A 10,716-nucleotide genomic window follows, 5' to 3' on the forward strand; every position below is an offset into this window, starting at 1 on the left:
TAGCCCTTCTTGAGTCAGCTTCTCAGAGGAGAAAGCAGCTTTATTCTTATCTACAAATGTGGCAAGAAAGCTACCAGAAATCAGGCAAACCCATTTCCAAATGTAAATACCAACATTTACAGTCTTTTACCCAAGAAGACTTGCTTTTGGTTTAGTTCTTTTTTAGATTATTACTAGAGATGCTATCTGCATAGCCTATTTAGAGGGCTGGATTAAGAAACCTAGTGCTCATTTTCCAAGTACTCAAGCCAAGGGAAACTCCCCAACCCCTTTTTTTTTACTCTCAAAGATTTCAGTGAACCATCAAGTTCATATTTATTAATGCTCAGAAAAACCTAAAATGGACACTTACTCATAGACCCTTCTGTTAAAGCCTATCTCCAATACGAAAAAAGTGTTTCTTGGCTACTAAATAGAAATAACAAGCAACCTGAGAAAGGCCTCACACATTTTGGGGTGCTAATGGTGTTTAAGGAAGACAACAAGAAGTTTAAGAAATGATGGCATTTTAAGATTTCTCTAGATCCAGGACTTCAAAGTGGAGAGAATTCCTCTATTTAGAGGTTTTTAGAGGAAAGCAAATGTATGGGCCATTTTTGGAAAGAGAAACTGTAACAGAGGTGGGGTTGACAAGAACCAACTAGTACCAACAAATCTGCTTTTAAACTGTTCTTGGCAGTTCAAAACAAGGCCAGTGAACTCTTGGGGCAACGCTGAACAAGGAGCATGGCTGGAATGTCTGCAAGAATAAAATCGGTTAAACCCTCTCATTTCAGGACAGCTTGTCTGACCAGGTCATTAGAAAGGTATGCCCAGGAGGCCTGGAGAAGGAACAAGCTTTATGGTGCCTGCTTACGTACCTTTCTTTCTTTTACTCTGTAGCACCTCGAGATCATTGCCAAGTCCAAGTAAATCAAAGATTTATTCTTTCTTTCCTTTGCTTACTCATTTGAGATGTGTTTACTGAGCAGCTACTATGGGCCAATCAGTGATGGGCAGTTTGCGTGACTCAGGAGGGAACAGAGGAGGAGCTGGACTGTAGGACTCCGCCCCCACTCTTCACTCCTCACCCTCTCTAGCCTGGACCACTCAACCAATATTTACAATAAAGGCTTCTTTTGTGCCAGACACTGGGCTACCATAGAGCCAGTCACCCCCCCTGGCAGTTACGGTGGCAGTTAGACAGGCTTTGATTCCTAAAGAAATCTAATAGAATGCAAAATGACAATGTTGCCGAATGAGCTAAAATATAGCAAGGGCATTCAAGTCAAGTCATACATAGCAGCCAACCAAAGTCTGCATCACAACAGTGGGTCTGGAGAGGCCAGCTGTGGCCACCAGTTGTCCCCTCTCTGCAGAGCTGAACCACCACCATGCGCACTGAACACCTTGGAATCACGGCGCTCGAAATGCGTCATCGGCCAGGCCTGTAACACCCTGCAGTCGGTTGCATAGGATATTCTTGCTATGTGACTACCCAAAGGCAGAGCCCCTGAGGGGGTCTCATTGAGACAAGGTGCAAATCATCCCTCTTCTCAGCAAACAATGTTGACAAGCTGATGGAAACTGCCCTGAAACTCACCTTGGACCCACGATCAAGAAACTACACCATTAGTGAGAACATTTCATATCTTGACCGACATCCAGGGCTGAACAGGTTCACCTCTCCCGTCAGCCACTCATCTCTGGCCGATGCCAGGCCCACAGGAGTTAACCCTGAGCCCCTGCCCCACAACCATTCACACATGGCAGCCAGTGAGTTTTGTAAAAACCAAACAAAAAAAATCTAGCATGAATAAAAGCAGAAAATAGGAAGTATTGGTGAGCATGTGAAGAAATCCTTATGTACTGTTGATGGGAAGGTAAGATGGTGCAACTTCTATGAAAAAACAGTATGAAAGTTGCTCAAAAAACTAAAAATAGAACTACCTTACACGATCAGCGATCCCACTCCTGGGGTACGTCTGAAAGAATGTACGTCGGAAAGCAGCGTCTTGAAGAAATATCTGCATACTCACGCCCACAGCAGCATTATCCACAGTAGCCCAGAGGTGGGAGCAACCCAAGTGCCCACTGACAAATGGATAAACAAATTTGTTTTATGTTCTACATAAACAAATTTATGTTCTACCCATAAAATGGAATATCACTCAGCTTTCAAAAGAAACAAAACAGAGCAATGAAGAACAAATACACAGACCGACCCCCAGATTTCTCTGTGAGCTTGTGCATTCCTTTTTAACTTAACCCAGTTTGAGTTTTGTTCGCTTTGTAGCCAAAAGATTCCTGAGCCAGAACCGTAAATGCATTGCAACCCTGTGAGGTAATTTTTTCCTGTTTTATTTTTAATTGAGGTAAAATTTATATACAGTGAGATGTGCAGATCAATACAGTTGTCCAATTCAATAGGCCTATGAGGTAATGTTTTACTTAGGACATTTTGAGTTGCAAATAACAGTAATCCATTTGAAGTGGCTTAAGGGAAAAAAAGGAGTGGAGGAAATCATTCAGATTGTTTCCTTGTAACAATACAGATACATCTCATAGAACTGGAGGTCTCTACTGTTGCAGAACAAATCACCACAAACTCAGCAGCTTGTAACAACACCCATTGATTAACTCCCAGCTCAAGACTAAAATCCAGGCATCCTCCAGGCTGAGTTGTTGTCCATCTGGAGGATGCATGGAAGAATCTGCTTCCCAGCTTATTCGTGTTGTTGGCAAATCCAACAAGCTTTCTGCTGTAGGTCTGAGGTCCGCATTCCTTTCCTCTGTGTGACTTCTGGATGTCACCTGCAGTTTCTTGCCCTGTGGCCCTACAGGCAGTTCACAACAGTAGTTCCCAATGGGAAGGGGAGTGAGTTTGCCTCCCAAGAAACATACAGCAATGTCTCTAGAGTAATTTGGGATTGTCATAATTGAGGACCAGGGATGCTATTGACATCTTATGACATCTTATGGGTGGTGGTGGGGGGGGGGCGGGGAGGGGCAGGGAGCAGGGCTGCTGCTAAACATCCTGCAATGCACAGGACGGCCCCCACAGCAAAGAAGTCCCTAAGCTCAAACGTCAATGGCGCCACAGCTGAGAAACCTTGATATGCGCTGATGAAGGAGATGCTTAAGGAGAATGAGTGCACTCACCGGAAGAAGGGGTGCCTACACATTGGCAAAAACCACAGGTTCCACAGCGCCTGACTCAGACTGTCTTCTGTACTTCTTATCTTTTCTGTTGTTGTTTTTTCCTTGACTTATTTTCTCTCCCTACTTCTAACGCCAACGTTTTCACGCACACCTTCTTAGAAATAAGCCTTCCTCCACCCGCCCCACAAAGGCGAGCTACCAGAACCTCTCCCATAACCTGAAGCCCTCTTGGGATTCCACGCTCCCCGAGATGCCTGGAATACCGAGGGGCGGCTTTCTCTCCCTGACTCCCAGCCACACTCGCCTGCCGTTCCGAACACAGCACAAACACGAGAAGGCATGTGACAGTAAATGGATGCTCGGTGTTGAATTTAAACACCGAGCCCCCTGCACACCTAGATGATCCCATACATTCTATTTCGGCCCAACTTTCCCCCCTAGATATCAAGAACAAAACCCAATTCGTGCCACAGCTGCTCTTCCTTCTTTTCTCTCTCCTGTTTCTGTCTCCTCTCACTGTGACTTTACCCTGGCTCTAACTCTTTTTGTTTGTCCCTTCCTCTTTTTAAAATATGGATTGCATTCGTGTGGCTCAAAATTCAACAGGTGCCAGAGAATATAGGCAGTACAGCAACTCCCACCTCTGCCTCCAGCCCCCTGATCCCCTACCAGAGACAACTACTGTCGCTAATTTCTTTGAAAATCCTTTCAGAGATACTATTTACAAGCAAGCACATACATAGATTCTTCCCCCCCCCCGCCTTTTAAAAATGGTAGAATTTAGTGCACACGGCTTTGCACCTTCCTCTGGCTTACCGTACTTAAAAACTACTGGCAGATATGGGTTTTAGGAGGTAACGGAAATTAAATGAGGTCATAAGGGTAGGGTCCCAGTATGATAGGATGGGCGGATGTAGACGAAGAGGAAGTGAAAGCTCCGTGTGTCCCTCCTTGCACACGCGTGGAGGAGAGGCCATGTGAGGACACGGTGGGAAGGTAGCCATCTGCAAGCAAGGAAGACGGCTCCTACCAGCGCCAACCAGGCTGACACCCCGATCTCGACTTCCAGCCTCCAGAAGTGGGAGAAGATAAATTGCTGTTGTTGGAGCCACTCAGTCTGTGGCATTTTTTGAGGCAGCCCGAGCAGACTAATAAAGCTTGCTATATCCATTCTAAGTGTTTTACATGTAGTCACTTACTTAGTCCTCATAAACAGCCTAGGAAGCCAGTGCTACCGTTGTTACCCCTGTTCTGCAGATGAGGCGAATCGAAGCCCAGAGGTGTTCAGAAGCTCAGCTAAAAACACAGTCAGTCTGTGCTGGCTCAGGGTCTGAATGACGGCTGGCACCCGTCCCTGCTCACCACTTCCTGGGCATTTACTGTATGCATTTGCAAGCATTATCTCATTGGGTTTCTAAAACTCTGTGGCTTGGGTATGATACTTATTCCCATTGTCCAGCTGAGGAAACTGAGATTCGGAGACATTAAGAAACTGGCCAAATCGACCTACTAGAAAGGGTGAAGCCGACTTCAGCCAATTTGACATCAGAGCCACTCTCTTAAACACCGAGTAAATGCCAGGGGGATGTTTTACATTCTGTCTCCTCTCTATGGCCATCACAGAGAACTGATATGATTCTAAGAAATTTCCTTGCTACGTTTAACTTTAGGACAATGCACTCAGTTATTACCCATGAACTGTTTTACAACGTAGTTTATAGTCCTAGTGTTTCTAAAAATCGTTTTTATTGGAAAAAATAACGCACGGTGGGATCAGATCATTTCAAATGACCCGGCAGAATGGTAAAACAGCATCACAGAAGAAAGAGCTGACACACCCTTAGTTTCACACCTTCGGAGGCTGGCTCCGCCCTCACCTTCGCGGTGAGGCCCGCCCTCCCTCCGCTTAAAGCCACACCCCTTGGCCACGCCCACATCCTCACGGTCACTCTCTAACCTACTTAGTCCTGCCCAGCGCTTTTCTTTTATAGCTCTTCCACTTTCTAACGTATTGTACATTTTACCCGTTTGTTATTTGGGGTTGTGTTCTATCTTCCTTGCTAGAATTTGTTTCTTGAGGTCAAGGACTTTTTTAAAAAAATAATCATTTCGTCCCCCGCCGTGTCCTCCAGCACCAAGAGGCCCAGCCCCAGGCAGGTGCTCCGTGGGTAGTTCTTGAGTGTTGTTTTTTTTTTTCAAGGACTTATTTGTTTTATTGTAAGTTAAAATTTTCATCCCAAAACAAAGTTTGGAGGAAATAGAGGCAAAAATTATTTCTTTTTCTTTGGACTTTTTTTTGAGTAATATATTCTAATGTTTCAAAATTCGGAAGTTATATAAGGTTGGACCGCGAAACGCTGATTTCTCCATCCTGCTCCCTTGACCATCTTATTGTTCCCTCCTTGGAGAGAACCAGTGTTATCAGTGTCTTCTGTACATATATATATCCCATCCTTTTTTACATAAATATGATGATATATTCATACATACACACTGTAATACATATGGGGTTTTTCTTTTTACTCAATGTAGGACAATTAAGCAGGAATCAAATGCTTTCAAAAATGTTATTCAGAAACTTAATTATGTGTGAACGATTGCTACGCCCGTGGGGACACGTCAGGAACCTGGTGCTCCGGTGGTTTCTGCTCTGCAGCTGTGCACGGGCGGAGTTGCATGTCGTGCTGCCGCGGCAGCCGTCCGAGGTGGCCTGCCGCAGAGGGGCTGGGACACGTGGTGGTGGCACACCGAGCATTTCTAAGATTGGGACACTTCCAGACTGTTTTCGATGCATATATGTCATGTTTACATATAATATGATATTTTGAGCGTTTATATATAACGTGATATTAGTCAGGGTTCTGCAGAGAAACAGAACCAATAGGATGTGCATGTTCATACAGGGTGGGGGGGGGAGTGGGTTTATAGTTGTTCACATGGGAAATCACACAACAATGAATAAATCACAATACAAGAGCGAACTGTGTTTCATGGACTCACACCTGTAAGCAGACTTTGGCCCCACCCTGTGAATACAGACAGAGATCTGAGGCATTTATAAGGAAGGAATTGGCTCCAGGGGTTACGCAGGCTGGCGAGTCCAAAGTCAGCAGTGTGGGCCAGCAGGCTGGAGAGCTGGTGGTGCAGCTGAAGTCGGAGGGTTTTGCAAAATGAAAAATGTTCCGGGGGTCGATGGCTGCACAAGAAGGTGAATGTGTTTAATGCCCCTGAACCGTACACCTAAAAATGATTAAGATGGTAAATTTTACGTGTATTTTACTACAATTAAAAATCAACAAGTTAAAAAAAATTTTAAACCAACAACCTTTTATTATCTGTACTTCTGTGGGTCAGAAATGTAGGCGCAGCTTAGCAGGGTGGTTCTGGCTCTAGGTGTCCCAAGGTCACAGTCAGATAGTGGCCAGGGCCTCGGCCATCTGAGGCCCAAGTCCATGTGAAGCCTCACTAGGAGCCAAAGGGTCTGCTACCAAAGGTGGCTACTCACGAGGCTGCTCATGAGGTGCTCACCTGGCTGCTCATGAGGCTGCTCATGTGGCTGCTCACGAGGCTGCTCACGTGGCTTCGGGCTGGAGGCCTGCACTGGCTGCTGGCAGGAAGCCTTAATTTCTCACCACACGGACCTCACCTCTGGGCTGCTTGCGTGTTCTCATAACACAGCAATCGACATCCTCCAGCAAGCCAAGTCATTTGAGACACAAGCCGCATGTCATTTAGGACCTAGCCACGGATGACACACAGGTCCTCATGTATGAAACATCCTCGTTGTTGGAAGTGAGTCCCTGAGGTCAGCTCACACTCGTGGACAGGGATATTTGGAAAGGACAAGTGCTAAAGAATTTTTAGACATAGTGTAAAACCACTCTAGCATTTGAACTGATGTAGGAACAAATTCTAATAAAAATGACTTAAGTTTTTTCTAAGCTTCTGTTTACTCAAATGACATGGCCCCAGGGATGGGGTATGTGGCTGGCCTGGTCGGGGTCCCTCCACCACAAAGAAGGGTTCTGTGTCCAGAAGGAAGAGGCCGGGGATGCCCGGCAGGCAGGTGTGTCCAGGTGTCCAGAGCGCGCGTCGCTTTCACTCCAGCCAGTGTCCCGAGGAGCACGCCGCAGTGTCAGAGCTCTCCTCTCGCCCTTCGTCCTGTCTGAGTGGATGTTAGAGGAGTCTCCGCGCTTTGCTTTCGAATTTTTAGAAGTTGCGGTAAAATGCACCTAACATAAACTTACCATTTTAAGTGTACAGTTCCGTGGCGGTGAGTACCTTCGCCCTGTGGTGCGACCATCACCGCCATTTGGACGCCAGAGCTCTTCACCTCCTCACACTGCAGGTGCCTATCACACGGTAACTATCAGACAATACTGCTATTGAACAGTAACCATAGTTCTGCCTATTGAACATTAACTATTTCTCCCTCCCCACTGCCACCCCTGGTAGCCACCATTCTACTCTGTCTCTGTAAATGTTTCTACTTCAGATACTTCATGTAAGTGGAATCACACTCTTTGTCCTTTCGAGACGGGCTTATTTCACTTCACATAATGTCTTCAAGGTTCCTCCGTGTTGTAGCATGTATCAAAATTTCCTTCCTATTGAAGGCTGAATAATAATCTACTGCGTGTGCGCCATATTTTATGTATCCATTCAACCATCGATGCACACTTGGGTTGCATCTACCTACCACTTAGCTGTTGCGAGTAACGCTGCTCTGAGCACGGTGTGGAGCCTCCGCACCGTGTCAGTGCCAGGTTCACTGGCAGCAGCTGAAGACTTCATCAGAGAATTTAGACCTTGGACTCGGAGAGCTGCAGTTACGTCAGGGGGAAGGTGCGATGGATGTGCAGGCAAAAGATGCAGGATGTGGTCCTCACTCTGCCACGATCCGCCACATGATCTTGGGTGAGTCTCTGGATCTCTCCGGATCTTGCTGGAGTCTGGGAGATTCAAATGAAATAAGAGTAACGGAAGGGCTGGAAAGGCAAATAAAGAGGAAAGCTCTTGGTATGAGGGAGGCCTGGAAAATTATAAGTGCTCAGTAAATATCTGAGAAATAAATAAATTCGAGAACCCCCTGATTCATTGTTCAAGTCTTCTTTGTGAGAACATCACCGACTTGTGATAATTACGAGATTCCATCTTTCTCCTTTTATTACTCTGTATGTAAAGATTCCTTGGGAGAGTATTTTCAGATAGCACACACTATTTTTTTAAATATAGAATTTAGTTTCAGGAGCCTGGGGGCCTGGGTCCAGAAGCTCAGAGCCGACAGCTCTGTTCCCAGACTGGTTGGTCTTGGTCAATGCTTAATCCTCGGTGTTCTTTCAGGCTAGTCTGATCCCCTCGAAGCTGACTGATCTGCAGCATCATTGACACTAATTCCTCATTTGCCTGATGCAGAAAAAGGATTCAATTCCCCTCTTATAGCCGTGCCCTCATTATACATGCAAAGCTTCTTTCTGGAAGGATCCACAAAACACCTAACTGCAGTTGCCTCTAGGCAGGGAGATTTGGGGCTTGGAGTGAGATGGGAGAGAGCCTAATTTTTTAGCGTAAACTCTCTTGTATTCTAGGAGGGAAAACAATTTTATGTTGTGCATATTTTACTCTAAAAATAAAGACACTATTCTTGAAGCAAGAATAAGCACTAACCATGTGCTCAGCCAACTATGAGTCACTGGGGAAAATGAAGATGAAAATGGCAGAGGAAGCAAGTTCCTGAATCAGAAGACCAGGCCAGCCCCCAGAAAAGTACAAACTGGATGAGACTGCCGTAGAGACAATAGTGTGTAGGGTCAGTCTCTGCCGGATAGAACTGGGAGCAGATTCTGGTTTGGCCACTTCTTGCAGAGGGAACTATTTACCTTTCGTTCCCCTTTGTTTCTCAATTTCCTCGTTTGCGACATGGGGGTAATAATGGCCATCTGTCATCACTAATGGAAGAGTGTTTGGAGTTTTTCTCAGGCGACCTTGAAGAACACAGCTCCTGAGGGGAGGCAGAAGCCATCCCCTCACTGAGTGTATCCTGTGTGCCAGTTATGTGACATGTTTAATCTTCACAGATATTGTGTCATGCAGATATGAAACACTTCTCATTTTATAGAGAAAGTGGAGGCTCAGAGAAGTACAGCAACTTGCTCAAAATCACACAGCAGCCCTGGCTGGTGTGGCTCAGTGGATTGAGCACTGGCCTGCAAATCAGAGGGTTACTGGTTCAATTCCCAGTCAGGACACATGCCTGGGTTGCAGGCCAGGTCCCCAGTAGGGGGTGCATGAAAGGCAACCGCACATTGATGTTTCTCTCCTCTTTCTCTCTCCCTTCCCCTCTATCTAAAAATACATTAAGCGCGCACACACACACACACACACACACACACACAACTAACGTGTGCCCGAAGCAGGATTTAAATTCAGTTCTGTCAATGATAAAGCTTGGTTCTCTGCTCTACTCACCCGAGGTTTCAGTCGCCAGGGCAAGCACTGTGGGGAATTTCTGAGGCAGGAGGCAATGCTGACGGTAAGGCATCAGGAGGAACAGCCCTGCCGCAGGCAGTTTTGATGTCTACCTTTCCATCTATTGCAAAACCAGCGTTCGTTTTATCTTTCTCTTGCCTGACATGCTCAGTTCATTGTGTTGGATGAATAGACCGGAGATAGTCCCTACACATGGGTGATCCAGTGTTATGACCGCCTTTAAAATGGAACTTGGGGTTTGGGTGTGACTGAAGCAAAAAAAAGTTCTAATAATAGAGAAATTAGAATTAAGGAAATTGCTTTAAAATCTAATCTCTAGTCAACTCAAATAACCAGAACATTTCTCAGTGTATAATTGGCGATTGATGTTATGTGAGAGGTTGTTCACATTCATTCTTTTAGGCACCCAGCCAGGTGCTGGGGACACAAAGGTGAACCAGACACACACCTGCCTGTATAAGCAGGAAAAACGTTGTTGGTGTCAAAGCGTAGCTGGGGGGTTTTACCTCTCTGCTCTCTCCCCCGCCTCCCAGCCACCTCCAGCCTTCAAGATGAACAGTTCGCATTTTCTCAAGCTCACGGTTCACCCTGAGCAAGCCAGCTTCACCCTACACCGTCTCTATGCCCTGAAGCCCCCTGTAAGAACCTTCCAGAGCTGCGCCAAGGGGTGCCGATGGTGCAGCCTGAGCACAACGAGTATGGGAGCATTTGGTCCGGTGAGCTCAGCCCTGAAAGATGAGCAGAGGTAAGTCAGCCAAAGAAGGGTGGTGGCAGGAAGCTGAGCCAGCTTCTTAATCTCAGGGCCCCAAGGTGACCTGGCCTCAGGGTGCAGTTGGCTCTGGGGAGAGCAGCGAGAGACGCGGATTACTGAAGGGCCTCCTCTGGCGGTGTGGTGAGGAATTTGTCTCCTCTCTTCCAAATCCCTGTAAATGTCAGTGGTGGCGGGAGGTTTTGTTTCATTCTCCTCTGAAGCCCTAGCTCCCATCACAGTGATCGGTTGGCCTGTAGCTGGTGACAAACGTGTGTGCTGTATGCAGGCAGGGTTTTCAGAGCCACGAGAGGCAGAAATGTCACAGAGCTCCCTGG

This window comes from Phyllostomus discolor, chromosome 2 (assembly GCF_004126475.2).
Source record: "Phyllostomus discolor isolate MPI-MPIP mPhyDis1 chromosome 2, mPhyDis1.pri.v3, whole genome shotgun sequence".
NCBI classification, from domain to species: Eukaryota; Metazoa; Chordata; class Mammalia; order Chiroptera; family Phyllostomidae; genus Phyllostomus; species Phyllostomus discolor.